The sequence below is a fragment of the Danio aesculapii genome, chromosome 6 (assembly GCF_903798145.1).
Source record: "Danio aesculapii chromosome 6, fDanAes4.1, whole genome shotgun sequence".
Taxonomy (NCBI): Eukaryota; Metazoa; Chordata; class Actinopteri; order Cypriniformes; family Danionidae; genus Danio; species Danio aesculapii.
The window spans coordinates 34,986,589-35,011,588 of NC_079440.1; the positions used below are offsets into that span (position 1 = coordinate 34,986,589).

Sequence of the window (25,000 nt, forward strand, 5' to 3'; positions counted from 1 at the left end):
ATTCACGTGATCTTATCATCACCTTAACAAACATGGCTTATGACCAGCACGTAAGTAATCATTTTATTTATTATGAAAATTATTGCCTTTGTTAGAAAAGGTAGTTATTAGAAACTTTATTAACAGGCGCCCTGTTTACTGACACATTGTCTTGTTAAATCAACTAATCTACTTAATCTTTAATTTATATTTAATTTACACAAAGCAAATGAAAATTTTTATTATGCTTACTTTGTAGTCAAAGTATCAATACTTCATCAATATATGCAATTGCACCATTGAAGGTAGTAAAACTACATTAGCCCATACAGCCCATACAGTCAGACTGTAGACAGAACTTTCTCTCAAGAAACCTGTAAAGAACAGCTACATGTGACTTAACAACATGCTTTGTTTGCATGATGGTCTACAAAGTTTTTTTTTTTAACTTTTAAATTTGCTTAACTTTTTGAGTTGACTGATGTAATGTTTACATTGGTTAAAATGGTTATTTTCTTACTATATATTCAGAAGTATTTAATGTTTAATTCAAATTGCACAATATTTACTTTATTTCATTCAAATCTTCTGCAACGATATTTAACTTGTGAATTTGTTTTACATTTATTTACACCTTGTTGACCAATTTATGTATGGCATGGCCATTAAAAATACAATGTTCCTTAACGAGATGGTTTTTCAAGTTACTTATAAAGAGAATGTTACTTCAGTCATGTTGTTGTAATGTTTTAAGTTGACTAGTTACACAATAAAAAAAATCGAAATCAAAATCGTGAATCGGTCAAACTTTATGAAAAAACCTAGATTTTTTTTTTTGCCATATCGCCCAGCCCTACGACATACCTCATGATTTCTTGCTTCATCACCGCGGTAACAGAAAATCCATTACCGTCACAGCCCTAAGTTAATCTTAGTTCACATATTTTTTAGCAATAAATAATACATTTATTACAGTATTTATTCATTTGTTTGTTAGTTAATAAAATAGTTGTTCATTGTTAGTTCATGTTAACTCACAGTACATTTATGTTAACAGCATGAATGTGGATATTAATAATGCATTAGCAAATGTTGAGCTATGATTAATAACTGCTGTACAAGTAATGCTCATGCTTAGTTCATGTAAGTAAATACATGAACTACTGTCTGAAACCTTATTGTAAAGTGTGACCATTTATTCAAATAATAAATCCATATTTGGTCAACTCATACACACTTACTTCACAGAACCCAACAATGGCCCAAATGGACTAAATGTGTCTTGTGTAAAAGCATGGCATGAAGAGTTTAATAGTCCAGTCTCCTGTGTGGGCGTTCAGGACTGCTGCTTTGATAATACAGGCGCAGTGGCTTAAATGACTGTTTTCCTATTTAACTGCTGTTAGCGTTTATGTGAACCAATTAGTTTGTTACCATACACTCAAAAATAAAATAAATGCTGAATTGTTTAAACAAAAATTTTCACAAATAAAATACCCATAAACCACATTTTAAATTTTTACTATAGATTTATTAATAAAAAATAACTCAAAGGTTGTGTTTGTCCATAATTTAGCCCTGAATTTCAATTACAAAAATTGAAAACATTTGGTATTTGGGCCAATTGTCATTTTCTAAATGAAAATAACATAGTCATCAATAAATAATATAAAGAAATCAACAAAAAGCCAAAATAATAAAAAAAAACATTATTGTGAAATTAAAAATTAAAACTACAAAGTATTAAAATCCGAAAATTGAAATATCGTACATCAGATAATGCAGGATACATGCTTTTTTTTGCCTCTTTTCACCAAATTACACTCAACATTTGTGTAACACCTTTATACACCACCAGGCTCAACTGCTTTACCAGTTCAACTTTTCCAGCCATCAATAATACAGACTTCATTTATCTTCTGATGGCCTGGATTGCTGCTAATATCCTATAATGTAATGTTATTACAAAATATTACAACAGGAACGAGTGCATTTTTTAAAATGAAACATAAGATTATTATTTTGAAATATTTGATCAAGTATAAAACTATTTTTTAAAACCGATTGTTTGTTATCAGTGTAAACTATTTTTTCCCCTGCCTAAGTCATGGATTCTTCTGCATGACCTGCTTCTTATGAGTTTCTCTGTTTGTGTTTCATGAAAAAGAAGTCATTCAGATGTGTAACAACATAAAGGTTAGTAAATGATGATGTATAACATAAAGTTCTAATGTTGTTTTTGGATTTTGAAAGTTTTAGCTTCCGTTGTTATAGTAATCTGGACATAAATGAATAATTGAAATCTTCAAAATAACTTTTTGGTAAGGCTTTACCCTACCAACTTTTAACTTAACTACCATCATATCTGCCTATTATTAAGATATTAGCTTTTAGTACTTCTAAAATTTGATCTTATTCTACATTTCTAATCCTTCGCAATACCTGAACTCTACTACCTTACTAACTATTAATAAACAGTGAATTACTGAGCTAAAAGTTAAGTGAGAGCTGTGCCTTTAAAACAGTGTGACCGTATTTTGTACTCCAAAGAAGACAGCAAATCAAGTTTGTAACAGCTTTCTTTGGGTTAACTTTTTCTAAGATCAATGTAACCTTCTCATCACAGAACATAAAACCTTTAAAACCTATAACAATAATCATTATATAACTTATTTTTTTATAGTTTTCACAACCAAACATACATTTTTTACTTAAAGTTCTCATTATTAAAAATATGTTATTTCTAATTTCTATAGGAAAATTATGAAAAAATAAATTTCTACGCAGAAACAAGTTACACATTTTAAAGAACACCTATGATGCACAATAAACCTTTTGAAGCAGTTTGGACAGAACTGTATAGGTATAATGTGACCACAGTCATAGTCATAAACGCAACAAATCTCTCTTAAAAATTTCCTAATGTTAAAATATGATCCAAATCCCAGTGGTTTTGAGGCCCACCGCAACATAGGACGTGTGACGTAGCAGTGTATTAAATCAGGTTTATTTTGTAGCATAATGGATGTCTATGCAGTTTGTATGTCAACTTCTATGCGGTCACATTTACTGCACGTAGATGTGCAAAATAGTGCAAAGTTAAATGCGTGTGTGTATTGCAAACTTCGCAACAGTAATTGTGTGTGACTCAAAAAATACATCAAATTACCTTACTACGTTTTTTGACTCATAAACTGAATCTCTGCTTCATCCATGTCTATCTTTGTCACTAACTGCTGTTTATCTAATGTGATGTGGCAGGAGCAACAGACACGCATGTCAGAATGGTGGTCTTCTTGCTTAATCCCACCCTTTTCGCAGAAATGTACGACAGAATTTCGCAAGCTCAAACTCGAGTGTGACCGCAGATTAAATGTGAAGTGATGTGCGCTTATATCGTGCTGGAGTAATGGGCGATAATGATGTGCAGATGTGGTCATAATCAGATTTCAGGTGAAGGTGACCACCCAAATTGTGATTGGAGAGGGGAGAACCCGGCCTGACTGTGACCACATGAATTTGACAGTCTTTTAGTACTTATAAATATTTTAGCTTTATCTTTGTAAATATGAAAAGATATAGGAAGTCGCCCTTTGTGCCTGAATAAATTAATAAATTTCATTATCACAAGAATTGACTCAATTCAAGCCACTCAAGCTCCTTTTTAATTTCTTTTTTACCTCAGTTTCTCGCTTTATTTTTTTTGTTACCGTGGACTTCTCAATATATTTTATGTCATACTCTGGAGGCTTTTACCATAAATTATACAGACACACTAAGCTCTCCATTTGCAGGACAGATGTTATTTTTCACTGAAAGAAAGAATGGGGCCTGCTTCATAATTTAGAAGCCATGCTGTCCAGACCCAAGAATAAATAAATAACAAATAAACATACAAACAAACAAAAAAAATCAGTCCACACACACTCTCTTACACACAAAAAACTGTCTCCTGAGCATGACTGTAAACACACGCATGAATAGATACAGCACACATAAATAAAGCATGCATGATATCATGGGCATATTCACAATAAACTTAAGATTTCTGTAAAACTAAATTAAACGGTAAAATTGGGTGTTAGTTTGACAGCATTTTTGTATTTGTGCATAAATAAATGAAAACACAGTAATCAACAGAATAGCAACTGTCTGTGTCTGGGCCTTTTAGTTATTAGTGCTTAGTAAAAAAAAAAAACTCAATTCAATCCATTTTAGACTGGAGAAACACGTTCAGATATGCTCACTGTATCAGTGCTCAGTGGATATCCTAGGTTTTTACACAGCAATCCCATAAAATGTGCATGAATGTGACTGTCAAAGAATCAAGATACCAAGCGTCTCCCTCCATCTGATAGCGAGGATGCATTTAGATTGTGTGTGTGTCTCCTCTCTTTCATTTATTCATGATGGGAATATTTAGACACTAGGTCATCTGGCTATCTGTCACACCACAGTTGAGGACAAACAGAGGAGACAGATGCGTGTGTGTGCGCATGTTTTTGAGTAAGTGATGCAGGTATTCCCAAATCAAATAGACACAAAAGGGTATGTCCTGAAATTTTAGGGCTATTTTTGTCCTCATGAGGTAAAAATAAAAAAATATGTTTTTTAAAACTGTAAAGAAATAAAAATACAATAAAACATGAACACAAAAATAACTGATGGATTTTATCAACCTCTTACAGACTTAAAGATCTCAATTATTGTCTTTCTCACGTTTTTGAATTTCTTTGAATCCCGACATGCTGTCTAGCTTGTGAGAATCTTTTGGTCTATTTCACAGGTGCTTTTTAATGTCTTGATTGTGAACAGGTGTGACCGTAATCAGGCATGGGTGTGGCTAGAGAAATTGAACTTAACTTATGTTTTAACAGGGGTGCAAACACTTTTTCACACAGGGCTAAAGTGTTACAAAGTGCATTGTGAGTTTGCTTGTATAATCTTTGACTAATATTTAAATTTGTTTGATGATCTGAAACAATGAAGTGTAACAAACATGGAAAAAATAAGGAATCATTCAATCATCTTCTTTTCGGCTTAGTCCCTTTTTTAATCCGGGGTCAACATATAAGGAATCAGTAAGAGGCAAACATTTTTTCAAACCACTTTATGTATACAGTGTATTTAAAACAACTTGTTATAAAAAACTTTTAAAAAGCCATTTCTAAAACTTAAAGGTTGTAAGAGAAAAGAGCAATTATCTAAAAAGGGCAAAAACATGGAACCGTAGAGACCATTCCCAGGATTGGCTGGCTGACCAAAATTATCCAAAGATAGCAACAACTCATCCAAGAGGTCACAAAAGACCCCACAACAACATTCAACTGCAGGCCTCAGTTAAGGTCAGTTTTCATGACTCCACCATAAGAAAGAGACTGGGAAAAATGATTTGCATAGCAGAGTTCCAAGATGACAATTACTACTGATTTAAAAAAAAAAAAAAAAAAAACAGAGACGAAAACCCCCCATAAAGGCACTGTCTCAGTTTGGCCAGAAAACATTTTGATGATCTCCAAGACTTTTGGGAGAGTACTCTGTGGACTGACAAGAAAAAAGTTGAACTTTTTGGAAGGTGTGTGTCCTATTATGTGTGGTGTTAAAGTAACGTTTCAGAAAAGAACACAATACCAACAGTAAATGGTTATTAGGTAACCATTTAATATGTTAGGTGGTCAAACACTTCTTCGCACAGGGCTGTGTTTGGATTTCGTCTCCCCTTAGTAATAAAAAACCTTCATTTAAAACCTGCATAATGTGTTGCCTTTGAATAATATAAATTTTTTTTGATGATCTGAAACCTTAAAATGTGACAAACATGCCAAAAATATGAAATCAGTAAGGGGCTAATACCTTTTTCTACATCACTGTATAAAGTGAGTAAACTACACCCTCTAGCCAATCAGAATCTTGCATTTAAACAGACCATGGAATATTTATTTATTTATTATCTCAAGTTGAATGTGTATCATTATTGCATGTTCAAACATTAATATCACTCAACAGGTCAAAAGCATTTCTTTTTGAGTATATGATAAAATATATGGGACATTTTCACTAAATCCAAATAACTCAGATTTTACAAAAATCTTCTGACATTTAACTGGTTTAAAGTAGACTAGCTTGACAATTAAGATGACAAAAGTTTGATTAAAACTAAATGGATTTTAGTCAAACGAAATAAATTCATTTATGTCAAAACTGACATTGTAGTTAAACGTAAAAATCATGTCTGTGAAATGTCCCTATAAACATGGATGCAAAAATATATAACAAAAAGAAAAATTCCTTTTTTAGCATCATCACCATCAGAACAATACAGAAATTTGGAAAAAATCAGTTTATATTTTATTAATACTAACCAATTATTAGATAAAATTTTGTAGCAGGTATTTATAAAACCGTGTGTCTCAGTGTACCATAATTTGTCCAGATGAGGGAGCTGTTCCCAAACAAAACCAACAGCTAAACAGGACAACTCAAAAACACGATAGGAAAGAATTTCCCAAATACAAGGCGAAAGATATTATTTTTAACTAACAGATATACATTTTTTTCATAACACAACTAAATTAGGTTTTTTAGTTTTCAATTAATGATCAATGATTTGTAATCAATGATGATTTGTAATATTAAAGCTGAAACCACTGTCATCAAGAATAATAAACGAAAAGAAATACGTGATAGAAACTTTCTGAAAACATTTTTCAAAAACTGAAGTATATCAAATATTAATGTAGATTTTTATTCTCTCACAAAGTTTACTTTCTATTTTTATGCAGCACAAACAGCCAAGTCATATAAGACAATAAGCATCAATCTAAAGGTGTTAGACGTGGTTTTTTCATGTTTATTTAAATAACCCTTCGCTTACGTCATGTATCAGTTGACTTTTTGTTCTTCTGTCCCAGGCGCTCTGGCTCCTCGCCAAGGACGCACGCGCTGACAGCCGCCACTGATGCTGGTGATAATACAGATAGTCGAGATGAAACGGGACAGGTCCTGGCGAGATCCTCATTCTTTGAAACAGCCAGGCTTCCATCAGCTTCATATTTTAGCTGAAAAAAAGGACACGATGATGAACTGACAGGTAATACAGCAGCAGCTTAGCTGTGCAACAGTATACTGCATTTTAAACATACACAAACCTTTTTATCTATCGAATTTTTATGAAACTCTATAACTGAAAATGTATAACCCGAGCATTGGCATAATAAAAAAATTAGGTTTCAAGCATTAGCAATAAAAGCTCAATGATGATGATGATAATAATATATTTTATTATTATTATTATTATTATTATTATTATTATTATAATAATGATTATATTAATGATAATAATGACTCCCATGCAAACAGACACACGACATACACTCACACACTCATAGGCTAAATGTCATTCAAGGTAACTCCAGTTTATATGCCACCAAAATTGATGTTTAGAATCATTTGGTGACACATTAAAAGACTATACAAGACATTGCAGGTCTAAAATACAAGTTGTCATTTTGATTCATTGTCATTTGTTACCAATAGTTGTTAAATACATAAATAAAACAGTCATTGCATATTTTATATATTTATTATGGATATTAAATATGTTTTAAAATTGGTTAGATATATCTTTTACACTGAATGACGATGGAGTGTTATTTATGCTGTGTGCTATTATCACTATTATTATTTTACGGGGGCATTTATAAACACCCCTGTCCATATAAATATAAACAGAATGCAATAAAACATGAAAACTTTTTAAAAATATGATAAGAATGAAATATTGTAATATCTTTAATCACTTTCTGTTGTATTTTCCCTGAGCCATGCTTCATTTCAGACCATGTTTTTTCCCCAGTAAAACTGATTGATAGGTTTCAATTCATGGAATTTGGCATTTTACAGTTTTCCAAATGATTTATGAACATACAGAGAAAGTGAGAGAGAGTGCACAGGATTTAAAGAGTCAAGGGGGCTGGCAGCTGGGGCAGGATGGAAGTGGCGAGATAAGGGCCTGGATATAAAAGGGGTCATGGGGCCAACAGTGCTGTGAGAAGGAAACACGGGACTAGGAAATTGATACGAGCAACTTGAGGAAAACGAAATTAGAGGTGCAGTTGATCCCTGTGCTGTATGAAAAAACGTGAAGATATTTAGAGAGAAGCCCCCAAAAACTGATTGTTAATGCAAGCGAATGTACATTTACTCTTGTATCGGCAACAGCAAGTGCGCTCTCTCTCTTTCTCCCTCTCTCTGCTTAGTCAGCTCATTATCCGATGGAGCCTCAGACAGAATGGGTTTAAATCTCAGCATTGCCCCCAGCTCTCACTCTTCCCGTTGCATCCTCTTACCTAGTTTGTTTTCTTGCATCTCTTATGTCTTTGTTTTTCATGGCATCTTCTGAAATCTTTTATCACCACACCTCCACCTTGCTCATTCCTGTGGCCCCGCAGCACCCACGTCTGCTCTTTTAAGGGCCTTTTTAGAGGCCCTGGGCTAACATTTCCCATATGCTCACAGATTGTTGAAAGAGGGGAGATTTGTATCTCATTGCTGCGCTGTTTTTATGTCCTCTTTTACTCTGTTTCACCTTTAAACAACATCTGAGGTTTATACGTAAATGCCCTCCGGTTCTCACATGCTACTGAACATTGCAGTTGTGTGTTGAATATTTGAGATAGAGGCTACTGTATGAGAACAAATCTTAATGTTGAATATTTCTTTGAAAGATATTAAATATGTGCTAAAATTAATATTATAGTTATAAAATTATATGCTTAATTAGTCATGACAGCACATGGTTTTAGGTCATTATAACTTATTGAACTAAGTTAATTATGTTCTAATTTAATTTCAAAAGTTACGCAAGCTGTTTTAAGTCAGTTTAATGTATAAATTCAATAGACTCATAAGGATAATTTGATTCAGCTGAAAAATTTAAGGCAACCAGGATTTTTTTACAGTGTAAAGTCAAATACATAAATGTGAATAAACTATGTTTCCATTCAAAAGAGCGAATTTGTCTTATGAGCAGATTTAGAATATTTTTAATATAGGCTTAATTACAAAAACAAAGCACAAACTTGTACAGTGGATAAGTGATTAACAGCAGCATGCATCTGAAGTGCAGAAATAATCCATAATTTTTAATATAGCTTTAATATTAATATATTTTAACAAATCCCCAATTATTTTATCAGGCCAATTCGATATCTATACTTTTTTAATAATCATTGATGAATTTAATTATTCAATAGATGTCTTTCCGTCATAGTTTACATACATTTTTTTAATGTGCATTTTATGAAGTTAGCTACAGAAAATAGTCAACCAAATCTTAAAAAGTAGTTATAATGTAAAGACATGAAAACGGATAAAGATCTTTTAAGCTTCAAAACCTATGTTGTTGAAACAACAATACTTGATGTTTTGTGCAATAACTTACTTGTATTATGTTCACTTAAATATGCACTCAAAAATGATTACTGCTGCTTGTTCAAACTACCTGTTTAAAATAAGCGGAAACATCACAATTCTTGTATTTTCTTTGGCCAATTTATTTGTTTTTTGTTCAGTGCGCTTACATTTGTAAACCATTAAGTTAACTTAAGCATTTTGTGTTGGGACAACATGAAGGAATTGTGTTAGTCCAACTACCTGGTGAAGGGATTTGTACTTCCCAGCATACTTTGCTTGGGGTTGAATTAAGAGAGCGAAATGACAATAAAAGTAATTTTAGGTGTTTAAAGTTAATAGAAAGACTTGTTAGAGTTTAATCTTTACTTTTAGTTTGAAGATTAAGAAGATTTTCACGTAGTGCTTTGAGTTTTGAGATTACCACCTCGCAGAAGTACCCATGTTTTGGCTGTTGGTAGCTTCATTAGCAATAATGCAGTTTGTTGCTTTGCTCAGTGAGCAATAAATGTCCTAAAATTAGTTCTGAGATCAGTCTTAAACAACTGTATATGTAACAGTTATGTAACTGAAATATGCTTAAAATGGTTGTTTTAGTTCATTTAGGAAAACTTTAAATAAAACTAAGAGAATTTGAAATGTATGACACATAACAGACATACTGTAGTTTTTTTTTTATTATATATATATATATATGTATATATATATATATATATATATTTCCCAAATTATGTTTAACAGAGCAAGGACATTTTCACAGTATGCTGACAATATATTTTTTTTCTTCTGCAGAAAGTCTTATTTGTTTTATTTAGTTTAGAATAAAAACAATTTAAAAATTTTAAAAGCCATTTAAGGTCAAAAATTAGCTTCTTTAAGCAATATATATTTTCGATAGTCTACAGAACAAACCATCATTTATAATAACTTACCTAATTACCCTAACCTGCCTAATTAACCTAGTTAAGCTTTTAAATGCCACTTTAAGCTGTATAGAAGTGTCTTGAAAAATATCTGTTCAAAATTATTTACTGTCATCATGGCAAAGATAAAAAAATTTATTAGAAATGAGTTATTAAACTATTATGTTTAGAAATGTGTTGAAAAAATCTTCTCTCTGTTAAACTGAATTCGGGGAAAAAATAAACAGGGGGCTAATAATTCTCGGGGGCTAATAATTTTGACTTCAACTGTACATTATATTTTAAGTTCAATAAAAATACAAATCTATTAATTTTTCTTTGATAAAATCATGTTGGACCAACTTAATTGCATTTAATTGTGTAATAGCTTTTTTTTGTTGGTATTAAACAAATTTGTTGGATGGAAATCCTGCTCAATTAAATCGAGTCCATCCAATCAGTTATTTTTTTTTATTTGTGTAAAACGTCATCATTTAACTTTCATGTTGTTCCAACACAGATTGATTGTGTGTAGCCCAGTATTTTTTACAGTGTAAGGATTAACTACAAATAAGCTAAATGTTTTGGGATGTTCGCATCAATACTTTATCTTTGTTAACCAATAATTAATACATGATTTCCTCAGTCTTAATGAAAAACAACCAATCCAACCTTCCACATCATTAATGCTTTTGACAGCATACCTAACACACAGCACTATCATGTATCACATGGCAATAATTCATAATTCATTATTGGAGCTCACTTTTCATTGTTTACCTCTTAAGTACTGATTGATTTACACAAATTTTGAGCAACCCTGAAAGATAGTCTCATCCTTTATGGTGGATCGTTTAACCCTGTTTAATTCCCACTGGAATATTATGTTGTGAATTGTTTTCATATTTGCTTAGTAGGTCAATTTCTGCAGCACTGCATTAATGCTATCAAACTACAATGGAGATGATGCTGAAAGTGAAATTGTAAAATGACATAAGGATTAATATGTTTACATTGTGTAAAGTATGTGAACTAACAATGTATAATTGCAGCATCTATTATTAATATATTTTTATCATGTCTATTATTAATATAGTATTTGTTAATGTTCTTTAATACAAATATTCATGCTCATGTCAGTTCATGGTGCATATGTTTATTAGAAGTAAATTAAGTTTAGTTGTAAATCCTGAGATTAACTAAGATTAATAGTGTTTCAGATGGATTGTTCATTGTAGGGTCATTAACTAATATTAATAACTAGTAAAGTAATAGTTCACCTAAAAATTAAAATGATAATTTAATCACCCTTAGGCTATAAGTTTTCAGTATTCTTCAAAACTAATAAAAACCAGTCAGTTCTATTAAATAATATAATTATTATTTTTGTGATGGAGTGAATGGTGCCTGGGTTTTTGAAGCTCCAGAAAGTGCCATCCATCTATCGTACAAGTAATCCAAATGACTCCAGTAGGTTATTAAATGTCTTCAAAAGTGAAGCAATGATAAAAAAAATCCATATTTATATAATTAAAAACTTCCTATTTATGCTATGGATAAGTTTTATCTTTTTAAAGCAAACATTTGGGCACCATTTATAGTCATTACAGTAGTGAGAATTAACAAGTTTAGGTTCCAAGAACATTTATAGTTTTTGGACAATGTATTAACATTATTTTTTAATGGAACTAATTTAAAGCTTTTTAAGCAATATTACAGAATGTTTTGAGAATGCTCTGTTAGCTGGCAAGAGGCAGGGTATTATTTAATGTATGAATAGGGGCTTCAGGATGTACACTTTTTTTTTTAACAAGAATTTAATGATTTTATTCAGCTCCAGTTCCCCCCATAGTCCAAAGACATGCGCTATAAGAGAATTGAATAAACTAAATTGGCCATAGTGTATGTGTGTGAATGAGTGTGTTTGGGTGCTTCCCAGTACTGGGTTGCAGCTGGAAGGGCATTTGCTATGGACCCCTGATTAATAAAGAGAGTAAGCCGAATGAAAGTGAATGAATTAATGTTTTCCAGTACTGGGTTGCAGCTGAGAGGGCATTCTCATCTCAAACATAAGCCAGAGTAGTTGGCAGTTCGTTCCACTGTGGTGACCGCTGATAAATTAGGCACTTAAGCCAAAGGAAAATGAATGAATGAATTTGAAATGTATATTCATGAAATAATCCTTTCCAGAATAGAAGAAAAAATATATCATTGATAATAAAAATTACTGTTAAATACTACATTTATTTCTTGAATTGCTCCAGAATGATCATATGGAGAGCTCATTTAGTCTCCACTTTCCTTCCTAATCTGTAACTGCCTCTCTGGCTATACCACTAACTGTACTCCCTCTCAAACCTCCCTGCTCTTATAGTTGTGTGATTTGCTTCCTTGTCCTCATTTGTAAGTCACTTTGGATAAAAGCGTCTGCTAAATGACTAAATGTAAATGTAAATACTGAAGTAATAACACTCAAAATATATGTTTTAATTCATTTTAGTAATATTACAAATATACTTGAGATTTTTGCAGCTGAGTGTGCATAAAACATATGCTGGATAAGTTGGCGGTTCATTCTGCTGTGGTGACCTTAGAATCATAAAGGGACTAAACCGAAGGTGAATGAATGAATGAAATACTTGTTTTACTGTATTTGTAATCAAATAAATTCAGCCTTAATGAACACAAGCGGCTTACTTAAAGTAAACTCAAAATAATTACAAGCTTTTGAACAGTATCAATAATTATGACAAGAAAGTAGTGGATATAAATAAATATACTATTATAAATAAACATGAATGGGATTTTTTGTCAAAACTACTGAATCATAGTATCAACATCTGCAAAAACATACAGTAGGCTATTTAATGTCTGTAGTTTTATAGGGTTATGCTTCAGTCAGATTATCAGTGTCCAAAGAATCGCATCATGTTTTTTTGGTCAGTTTGATTATTTAATATAAATTCAGGTAATAAGCTGCTAACCAATATCACAAAATATCAAAAAACAACTCTAATTAAATTCTCTTCAAAAGTAACTGGAGAAGCCCCTCTGCGTGATAGAGCGAGGCATCAGCTGAAGGATGACCAGATTCACACTCGTTCCTCCAGGAATTCAGCTTGACACTCTTGACTCTGTGGTTTTTTCCTCCTCCTCCCTGGGGTCAAATCCAGAGCGAAGGATCACAGCGATACCTTCCACACCCTTTAAAGACCCGAGTGCTACTCAAGGGGGCATTCAGACGCCAGCGGCCCGTGTGTGTGAAGTGTGTAATGTGCGTTAGGGAGCCCTGGAGGAAAAGAGCCGCAGGCTGTTCAACACGCTTGAATATCTGTGGCTCTCCTCTCGCTGCAGCCCAGTAGACCAGCGCTTTCTCCAAACACACGCACATCTTTAAATATTTCAGAGCCAGGAGGGGCGGAGGGACCGGCGACAACTTCATAAATACTCAATGATAAATGGCCCGCCTTGCCACCACCTGTCAAAGCCAGCAATGATTTATTGATTTCTTTATTTGTCACATAAAAAGAAGAGAACTCTCGCTCTCAGTCTATCCTTCATACCCCCCCCCCTCTCGCTAACAGAAAACCACTAGCAGTGAGCAAATTGCTGCTTGATGTGAAAGAGAGAATTCCTATCTGATCCATCGAGGAGGACAGAAAGATAGTCAAAAACAAATCCCTCACTTTGTCCTCTTTATCACATGCCGTGTATCTCTTTGATCCCTGTGGTTTCCTTCTGAGAGTTCATTGTTTGCTTTGGGTGTCCTGTGTAACGTTTATCAGATTCAATTCATTACATCGATTCGTTATCATTGAGAAAAGAGGATTTTTATTATGGATTTGATGTCACAAACCACATGATGAGCTCATGGGCTGTTAAAGTTAATATGCACCAATAAATGACATGATGTTTCATGAATATTACTGTCATGTATAATCAAACTATGTTCCAGAACAGCTATGTTTATGGTTAGGTGTTGTTTGTCAGTGACATTACAGCAGCAAATTTTCCCAACCGTTTCTGTAGGTTTATATAAAATAAAATACATAATAAAATTGGATCATGTTGGCGCAGTGGGTAGCGCTGTCGCCTCACAGCAAGAAGGTCGCTGATTCGAGCCCAGCTAGGTCAGTTTGGCATTTCTGTGTGAAGTTTGCATGTTCTCCCTGTGTTCATGTGGGTTTCCTCCTGGTGCTCTGGTTTCCCCCACAGTCCAAAGACATGTGGTACAGGTGAATTGGGTATCATAAATTGTGGTAGTTGATGTGTAGTGAAGGAGGTGATGTGTGTCGCATAGGGATGGGTTTGCAGCTGGAAGGGCATCCGCTGGCGTAAAACTATGCTGGTTAAGCTGGCGGTTCATTCCGCTGTGGCGAACCTCCCTGATTAGTAAAGTAACTAAGCCGAAAAGAAAATGAATGAATGAGTGAATGAAAATATCATATCAGCATCCACTGTATATTTCAAGTCTCAGACATATCATTCAAAGTTCTGTAGTCAAAATTTGTTAATTTAAAAAAAAAAAGTAATTGCATCCAGGTTGCATGGTGGCACAGTGGGTAGCACGTTCACCTCACAGCAAGAAGGTCGCTGGTTTGAGCCTCGGCTGAAAAGAAATGAATGAATGAATGTTATTGCATCCAGTGATATATAAAAATGACTGTTTAATAACATGTAGCTTAAAATGACAAAAATATAAAAAATATAAATATTTATATTTTTGAAGGATCATCTGACACTAAAGACAGGAGTAATGGTGCCGAACATTCTGCTTTCCAAATTTAATACATATTTAATAATTAAATAAAAACAAGGGATGCTGTTTTACTGTACTTGTTCATAAACACAGTAGTTTGCAAATAAATAAATCAAAACCAAACATTTTGAACAGTACAGTTTAAATGTTTACGTTTTAATCACAAAGTTTCATTACACTGTAAAAATTCTGGGTTCCACACAATTTATTCATGTTGTCCAACACAATTGTTTAAGTTAACTGAACACATTTAATTAGATTGAACAAAATTAAGTTGTCAAGAAAAAACATTCTTTGAGCTCATTTTAAATAAAATTTATAAAATAAATAATAAAAAGTATTTAATTGGTAGCTAAGTGGTTAGAACTGTCACCTCACAGCAAGAAGGTCGCTGGTCGAGTCCTAGGTCAGTTGGCATTTCTGTTTGGAGTTTGCATGTTCTCCCTGTGCTCGTGTGGGTTTCCTCCAGGTGCTCCGGTTTCCTCCGCAGTCCAAAGACTTGCTATAAACTAAATTGGTCGTAGTGTATGCGAATGAGCGTGTATGGATGTTTCTTAGTACTGGGTTGCAGGTGGAAGAGCATCCACTTTATAAAAATATATGCTGGATAAGTTGGGTGGTTCATTCCGCTGTGGCAACCCCCTGATGAATAAAGGGACTAAGGCAAAGGAAAATAAATAATGACTTTGAAAAAGCTGCAAAAAGCGGGGCAGGTGTGCATCTGAGGAGGATCAGATTTCAGAGGTTCCGGATCCTGATTGTGCCGGCACAAAATTAAGCCCTGCATGGACTACATTTGATTCTCTAGTGCATGCTTTGAAAGTTTAAAAGTCTTGAGTCCCATTCATTGTAACTGAATCCACTACATTCTTCAAAATTTCTCACATACTGTAAACCAGAGATCCAAACTAGGGCCCGCGGGCCAAAGTTGACCCATGGTAACCTTGATTTGACCGCCCATGCCATCTGAGAATGGTTTAATGATTACATATTTCCAAATTTAATGTAACCTTATACTTGTTTTATTGTTAAACTAAAAAAAAAGCTATCTGAAATTAAACGTTTTAATGTAAATGGTGTAATTTAATCAGATTTAGTTTAAAGTGTACATGTGATGGAGAGAGGACAATGCAGAGACTTTGGCCAGCGAATCAAGGCAAAGGCAGACTCTGCTTGACAGCATTGAACGCCACTGTGTTATAAATGTGATTGTTTTAATTGCAAGTTATATTAGTAATAGTTATTATATTAAGTTAAGTTATAAAAGTTATACTGCATTAGTTAATATGATCCAAAGTAATGCTTTCTATTTATTTTATTGTTATGAAATTAATAAGGAAATTGGCCTTGCAGATTTTAAAGTAAAATAGTTTTGTATCATTATCTTTGGCCCAAGGCTAACAGTGATATTTGGTTTTTGGCCCTTCATTCTAAAACGTTTGGGGACCCCCTGCTGTAAACCATCCCTTTAAAAAAACATACAGCTGTTATTACACCTCTGCTTGTACAGCCATTATATACATACTGTGTACATATCAACAATTTCTTCCTTTTAGCCTCTCTCTTGTACCCCCGCCCCCCCCTCTCTTTCTCTCTCTGTCTCTCTCTCTGCTTTATACCTCTTTGTCCCTCTTTTCTCATCACTCGGCTCCTGTCTCTCGTTCAGTGGTCCAGCAGCAGCCTGTCGATGAGAGTCATTGGTCGGCGGCAGGCGCAGTCAATGACCCTGACAGTGCGCAGTTATCGCCCTAATTAAGATGCCACACTTGAGTTAAACCGCTGCATTAAGATTTGATGGGGAATTGATCAGAGTGTCACAGGCCGCGAGAGCAGTCGAGAGAAATGAAGGAGGAAGGTCGGCTCTCGCTGTCGATGGCGTCTGAAACGCTCGGGTCAGAGGTTAAGACATCCTTGATTCCAGTTGATCACCTCACTGTGTCTCCGCTCGATGGATTAATTACTATGATATTGAAGCCGCTTTCAAGCAAGTGTTTTGCATGGGCTGTATGCGCTTGTGTGTGTGTGCTTGCGCTTGTGTGTGTTGTGGGTCAAAATTAATTACTCTGTTATTCAAGCTGTGTAATCTCAAGTGGACTGTCAGGGATGTGTGTGTTTGGAGCATCAGGATTAATTACGCTGTTATTGGAGCGGTGTGATCTCTGGTGGGCTGTCAAACATTAGGCTGATCTGACTGTCAGGGGACGAAGGGACAAGAGGATAAGGAGTAGGTAATATCTGTGTAATGTTGCTGTCCCTCTTTCGTTTTCTGGCTTTGCTGGTCGTGTATACACACATTCAGTTGGTCTGTGCAGTTTGAAGTTCTTAAAGACATAATTTTCGGTTGCAAAAATCGGATAAAAAAAAAAGTAGTCATCTTATTTATGCTCACTCATAATTTTTTAAATATATTATGTATACGTTTTTTTTCTTTTATCCCTTTTCAAGAGGTAACTACGGATGCCTTGGTTGAATTATAGCCAGGTAGCAAAGAATTCTGGCCCAGATTTGGTATGTAGCTGGCACTGCAGGCATTCATCCAGCACTGGCATACAGCCTGTGGGCCAACATGGCTCAGGTTTTACAGAAGTGGCACCATCTTTAAGGCGGCACATAAGACTTGGGCCAGATGTCAAATGTAGCATTTGGCTCAGATGTTATAAGTTGATATGTGGGCCATGTAGGTTTGGCCTATCTTGTAAGAAAAAATTCTACCAATCGGGTCACTTCAAGAAAAAGTGTTACTATAAAAGTGAAATGCTTCATGGGTTTATCAAATTCATTGCAGTCGTAACACCAACAATTCTGGCCCAGTTATGGGTTTATTAACTTGGCTGAGACTTGGCCCAGTTATGGTCCATGTTTGGCCCTTGAATGGAGGCCAGACTTGGTCCAATCATGTGCCGTCATTCACTGCGGAATGTGGGAAAGCAAAAGCTGATTGTGTGGGCCAGATCTGGACCAGAGAAATTTTGCTATGTGGGTGCATTTGTTCTTTTAAAACGTTATATGTAGTTAATACATTATGAAATAAATTTAATATAAATGAAACATTGTAGCTTCGTTTGTACAGTACCAAAGGTTTGTCACATGAAAGTTTTACTTTAACCAAATCCTTTTTTAGACTTTTGCTCAAGTCTTTGTGGCTTTTGTCACACTATAGACTTGTAATACACACCCACAAAAAAGTGAATAACACTACTTTAAGTACCAGTTCTCACTAATAACTAGTGGCACTTGTCTATTATAAGGATATATAAAGTATAAAGTACATATTCTGCATGATCTTATTTTACATCCCTAATCCCTAAAAACAACTACCTTAATAACTACTGTTAAGCAGTAAATTAAGAGTTTATTTATTTATTATTTAATGGTTTGTTAATAATGAGAATTGTAACTTGAAATAAAGTGAGCTAAAAGTGTATTTTATGATTTTTTTGTGATTTTTAATAAAATCTTTCAAATTTATCCCAATGGAGTATTTTAAAACAATCTGGAAGTAAGATGTACTGTTGGTTTTCTTCTTTCAGCACTGAGTGCATTTAAAATTGTTGTGTGCATTATAATATGTGTGATGATGCATGTTTATACGCCTGACTGAACAGATCCAAACAAAGCCATTATATGTGCACACTCTACACAGTGAACCAAACACAGAGACTAATGTAAGAGAAATAAAGAGAGAGAGAAAAAAAAAACATTCCTGCCATTTTTTTTATTTTATTTTAGTTTATTTTCTCTTAGTTTATTTTAGTACAATACTAACATTTTAGTTCAGAACAAATGACGTAATGTATGATTAAAAACATCATTACAGTACATTCAATACATGAGTCATTGAGGGTTTAGGTAGGAGATTAATAATAATAATAATAATAATTTAGTAAAGCTGTCATAAAATATTTTACAATACGTTATTATGAACTAAGGATCCTTTTTTTTATACACATGTAACCAATCCAAATAAATGAATATATAATACACTGATTTATTGATTGATCGATTGATTGTCTACAGAAACAATTAAGTTAATAGAAATGTTTTGCACTTCATCGTCATTACTATCCTAATTAACTTTTTTTGGTACCAAACTGTAGACTTTTTGCATTCCATCAATTAGCTGCCAATAAAAAATAAGTAAATAAATAACAGAGCAAAAAAAAAAAAGTGTGTTAAAACGGAAACTGGTGGAATTGATGGAGGTCAGACCATCATTATAGGATGCTCCACTTTTGTAATAAACCAGTATCAGATTAGCATAAGAGTGACCAAGCGGCAGTCATAGTCAATAAGAGGTCAAATAGTCATGAAATAGGGTTATATGAGGTCACATATCTGCTCATCGCTCAGTGCATAAAGAGTGTTATGTGTGGTTTCCAAAAATAATGCATTTACTACATAATATCATGGTCAATTTCCTTGCCCCATCCTAATTCTTCACTCTCCTTTTCTCATCTGCTCGCCTTTCCTCAACCAGGCAAACAGAAAATCTGCTCCTTTACCTCTCCTTTTGTACACTAGTCTTTCTATACATGCTTTCTGTTCACAACCATCTCTCTCTCTCTTGCTCTCTCTTTCTCATAGGGTCATTTGCCTTTCAGATGAGATTATGAGCTGTAATGGAGGGGGAGGTGGAGACTGCTGAGACAAGGAGAAATGGCCTGCTGTGAGGATGGCAGATTTGATGGCTAGTCGATACAGAGGTAAAGAGAGAGAGAGAGATGAAGAGGGTATATGGAAGAACTGAAAAGTTTCTGTATCATGCTAAAAAATAATAATATAACATACTTTGGCCACATGATTGTAGGTCTGCTTCATTAATAATCAATATTAATCAATAATCAGAAATAGATGCAGTTTTATTTTGCCTATTTTTGGGTGGATTGTAGATTTGAAAAGATAACTTATGGCAGGGGTATTCAATTACAAATTTAGTTGGGCCAGATTGTCAAACCAAGAATGTTAGCTGGGCTGGTGATTTTAGCGGCAAAGCAGCTCATATGGACAAATTTTAAAACCAACACAAACAATTTATTGAAAAATGAGCACGCTTGCGTCATTGATGCGCTGTTCAGTTTAAGATGCGCTCTCGAGCAGCACAGTCAAGATTTCTTTATACCGTTATATCATTTTAGTGGTTTAGGATGCAGTGATATGCAGTCAAATATTTCGCCGAAACAGATCAGCCACTTTTGACGCTCATAAACAATCATAAAATCCTCATAATGCCGGAATTAGAAGGTTTGCGGAAGGTGCAGCTGTGGTGCAGTGAGCGGTTTCCATCTTTAATATTCTACGACAGTTTGCATTCATTAAACAGTAAGAATGATTAATGAATTTATATGAAACAGGCCCTTAAAAGTCACGTCTCGTCTTCAGTTTCGAGTGAACCGTGCTCAGGCACACCACTTCCAATCGGGCACGCTCTGCATTGTTTGCGTGTTGCAGTCTACGTAATTTATGTAGGAATTTGCGTATTTGGTAGTGCTGTCACCTCACAGCAAGAAGGACGCTGGTTCGAGCCTCGGCTGGGTCAGTTGGCGTTTCTGTGTGGAGTTTGCATGTTCGGGTGGGTTTCCTCCGGGTGCTCCGGTTTCCCCCACAGTCCAAAGACATGCAGTACAGGTGAATTGGGTATGCTAAATTGTCCGTAGTGTGTGTGTGTGCGCGTGGGTGTGTTTGGATGTTTCCCAGAGATGAGTTGTGGCTGGAAGTGCATCCGCTGCGTAAAACATGTGCTGGATAACACTGGAATGTATCACATCTGGTTGGCTGGTCGCATACGGTCTAGTTCCAGGAGTTCAAATATTTCAACGTAAATGATCGGATCTCCACGCAGCTCCCGTACTACTCTCCATTGGAAATGAATGACTTCCGGTCTGTCGCTTGTCATTTGTCGTATGCAGTGGAAAGGCGGCTTTTGTATGGGAGTCAGTTGCTCTAACAAGGAGGCTAAAGACCATGACCTCTATCGTCTGTTGCTAGTGAGGTTTACCTGCATAACACTCCACTAGCTGGCCTCCGTTACACTTATAATAGCAGACCTTATGTTTTGAACTGAAAGTTTTGTATTGATTGGCTGATTTTTTATTATTATTATTATTATTATTATTATTATTATTATTATTATTATTATACCTAATATACCTAATATATTTTATGTATTAAAATAATAGTTATTTAATAATAATAAATAATGTTTAAATAGTAACTAATTTTTACTACTAAATCAATGAATAACACCACTGTTCAAAGCTTTGTTTCATATATGGAAATATTATGTTAAACTTGTAAAATGTAAAAAAAAAATTTTATTGTAACAATAAGTTTTGTTCTGCATAGTGATACAGTACAAAAGAAACAAAACGTTTTTTCCACAATAATTTCGTGATTATATTACACTTTGTTTGTGTCTTCAAAACGTATTGACCTTATGTTCTATACCTGAAAGATCATAGACTCTTCTGAACTAAAATATATATTTAAAAAAAATAGATAAATACCACTACTACCACCAGAAACACTGCTCCTTAAGAATAGGCTTCTTTTAAATTAATTTAAAGTTCAATTGTGAATGCACGTTGTAGTTGCCAGAAAATAATGGCAAAAGCCTGTGTTTGTTCTTGTGTTAAAACTTGCGAACACAATGATTTACATCATTTCCAAGAACAAAAGTGATACTATCCTAACTTTTGACTCAGAAGATGCCAATTGCTATTGTCAATCCATGAGCATGTGCCTGTATTTCTCTACAGACTCTGTAGTCTGTGCTGCTGAACTTACAGTGTGAGATGTGACCACTCAAGCTCCTTAAATGCCCTTTATGGGTGCTTTGGGAGACAATGGAGCGACGCTTGCCTAGCATCCCACTCCCCATGTCCAATGTAATGGAGCACTCCAATGGCACGCTGAGATGGATGGAGGATACGGATTAACCTTGGCTTTATGGTTGAGGGGCGGGGCTTGATGGAAGACCCCGCCTTTAGCATCATAAACAGGCCAAATGGTGCATATGCAAAGTGCCTCCAAACGAGGAACAATCCATCAGAGTCTTAACGAGGGATTTCTAATCAAACAGAGGTCAGTGTGAATGGGGACAACGGCAGGAGAATGGGGTGCATCAGGAAATTGAAAAGATTACACTTTCTCTTTCTCTTTTTATGTTCACCCCATTTTCTTTTCTATAGTGCCCTGCACAAATATTGGCATCCTTGGTAAATATGAGCAGATAAGACTGAGAAAAAAGCCTTTGTTTATTTTAATTAATCAATTAATTATTTTTTTAAACGTCTGTTGAGTATCTTTTTGTATGAGAACAAGTTTTTTCTGAGACCAAACAAATTTTTAGCCATCACAATTTCTTAAAGGGGTCCTATTGTGCTCTTTTACAAAGTTGTTGGTTTTGTTTTGGGGCGTATTAGAACATTCTCACATGCTTGGTGGTTCAAAAATGCATTACTTTTCACATAATTTACATTATTACAATGCCTTTCTCCCCAGCCTGGCACAAAGAGCTCCATTAATTGTTTGATGAAGCTCTCTCTTCTGAAATACAAAATGTGTTGTGATTGGTTAGCTGTTCCAGTGTGTTGTGATTGACAAACAGCTTATGGGGACTAACTAAATGTATTTTTGAACTGAGCAAGTATGGGACAGCCATCAAAAATATTTGTTCTCTCTAAAATCTAAATTGGTGTGACTGTGGACACCATGTATGCGTGTCGGCGTTAAATCAATGAAAGAGTTAATGAGGATAATGAAATTTAGTAGATAACCAACAATCGATTGGCATTCAATCCAAAATTTCAGGTCATATTAAAATGGAGTCAAATAATAACTGAATTCAAGTTAAATTACTTTGTGTGAAGAAAACACATGCAATAAACCTTCAACTTTTATTTCTGTCTCCTCTGGTATAGTTAAAGATAGCGTCAATATTGCCATATCAATTTGAGCCAGACCCTGATAGTATTGATCAAAAGGATAACAAAGAACCTTTGAATGCAAAAATATTGATAGACATATCAGAGTGGTAATGTTATTTATTTATTAATTTGTCTTTTTTTGGCTGAATCATATTTGAGATTCATTATTGTACTGTCAGTAATTTATAAAAACATATTCCTAAATTGTTTTAGGATTTATATTAATAATCTTTCAACGGGCTCCTTGTGACATCACAGAACACCCCAGAAAACATCACTGTAGTCCATAAACAACACAACCCACATAGAAATATTTCTCTGGCCCAGCTCTGGCCATGCTTTGAGGCATGCTTTTTCTTAAAGTGACCAGATTGGTAGAATTTTTTTCTTTACTCAAAAATAATTTAAATGTATTTTAAATGTTGGTCAAAATAAGCCAAACTTGTGTGGGCCCACATATCAATTTTTAACATTTGATCCAAACACTACAGTTGAAGTGAGAATTATTAGCCCCCCTGTAGAGAAGATTCTTTCAACACATTACTAAACATAATAGTTTTAATAACTCATTTCTAATAACTGATTTATTTTATCTTTGCCCTGATGACAGTAAATAATATTTGACTAGATATTTTTCAAGACACTTCTATACTGCTTAAAGCAACATTTAAAGGTTTAACTAGGTTAATTATGTGAACTAGGCAGGTTAGGGTAATTAGGCAAGTTATTGTATAATGATGGTTTGTTCTGTTGACTATGTAAAAAATATAAATAGCTTAAAGGGGCTAATAATTTTTACCTTAAAATGACTTTTAAAAACTTAGACTTAAAAACTGCTTTTATTCTAGCCAAAATAAAACAAGACTTTCTCCAGAAGAAAAAATTTTCCTTGCTCTGTTAAACATCATTTGGGAGATATTAAAAAAATTCAAAGGGTGGCTAATAATTCTGACTTCAACTGTACATCTGACATCCCGCCCAAAGACTGTGCCACCTTATCCAAACCCTGGCCATGTTTGGCCCGCATGCTGTATTCCAGTGACGACCTGAATGCCTGCTGTGCTAGCTTTATGCCAAAACTTTGCCAGAATTCTTTGCTACCGGGGTGTAATTCAAACAAGGCATCCGTTGTAGCTCTTGAAAAGGGATAAAAGCAAAAAACATCTCCCTTCAGAGTGGATTTGTAAGTTTGTAGTTTTGTTTTATATGCAAACATAAACTGTACACACTGATTAAAATTCAAAAAGTGAAAAAGCATAATAGGACCACTTTAAATATTGTTCTAATGGTGATAATGGTTTACACATTTTGTTCTTGGAGCATTTATGAATGAGTGAGGGAGTTTTGCCTCGTATTCATATTCATGGTTGAACACTAGAAACCAGGTATACTGAAAATGTTTAAGTCCTGTGGGGAAAGCTAGAGAAATATGTTTGGTCGTATGAATCATTCATTCATTCATTCATTCATTCATTTTCCTTCAGCGTAGTGCCTTTATTCATTAGAGGTTGCCACAGCAGAATGAACCGCCAACGTATCCAGCATATGTTTTACACAGCGGTAACCCAGTACTGCATGGGAAATATTCATACACACTTCATTCTCACACACACTAAGGCCAATTTAGTTTATCAAATTCGCCTATAGCGCATGTCTTTGGACTGTGGGGGAAACCGGAGCACCTTGAGGAAACCCACACGGACATGGGGAGAACATGCAAACTCCACACAGAAATGCCAACTGTCCCAGCCAGGTCTCGAATCAGCGACTTTCTTGCTGTGAGGTGACAGTGCTAACCACTCTGTCATCGTGCCACCCCATATGAATTCATAGGATTACGTTTTTTTGTTTTATAAAACAGATCTTTTTTTAAATTTTTTGTTCTCAATGGCAGTATAGTTTTGTTAGTTTGTTAATAACTTGAGCAAAAGATCAAACGATTATTCAATAAAGTCTTTTCCCCTACAGCCTTTTTTGCTCATATTTACCAAGGACCAATATTATTGGAGGACCCTATATATTTG

The 25,000-nt window shown here is 34.5% G+C and overlaps 1 long non-coding RNA gene across 2 annotated transcripts in view; it reads left to right on the top strand.

The window, feature by feature from the left end:
• The window catches only part of LOC130230816 (uncharacterized), a 44,646-nt gene that overhangs the window by 6,109 nt on the left and 13,537 nt on the right, over positions 1-25,000 (top strand). Inside the window, exons 2-3 of one of the 2 annotated variants that reach the window (XR_008837983.1) lie at positions 6,891-7,069; positions 19,653-19,754. This is a non-coding gene — a long non-coding RNA (uncharacterized LOC130230816). The remainder of the gene's footprint in view (positions 1-6,890; positions 7,070-19,652; positions 19,755-25,000) is intronic. The other variant, XR_008837984.1, reaches the window with a different exon arrangement.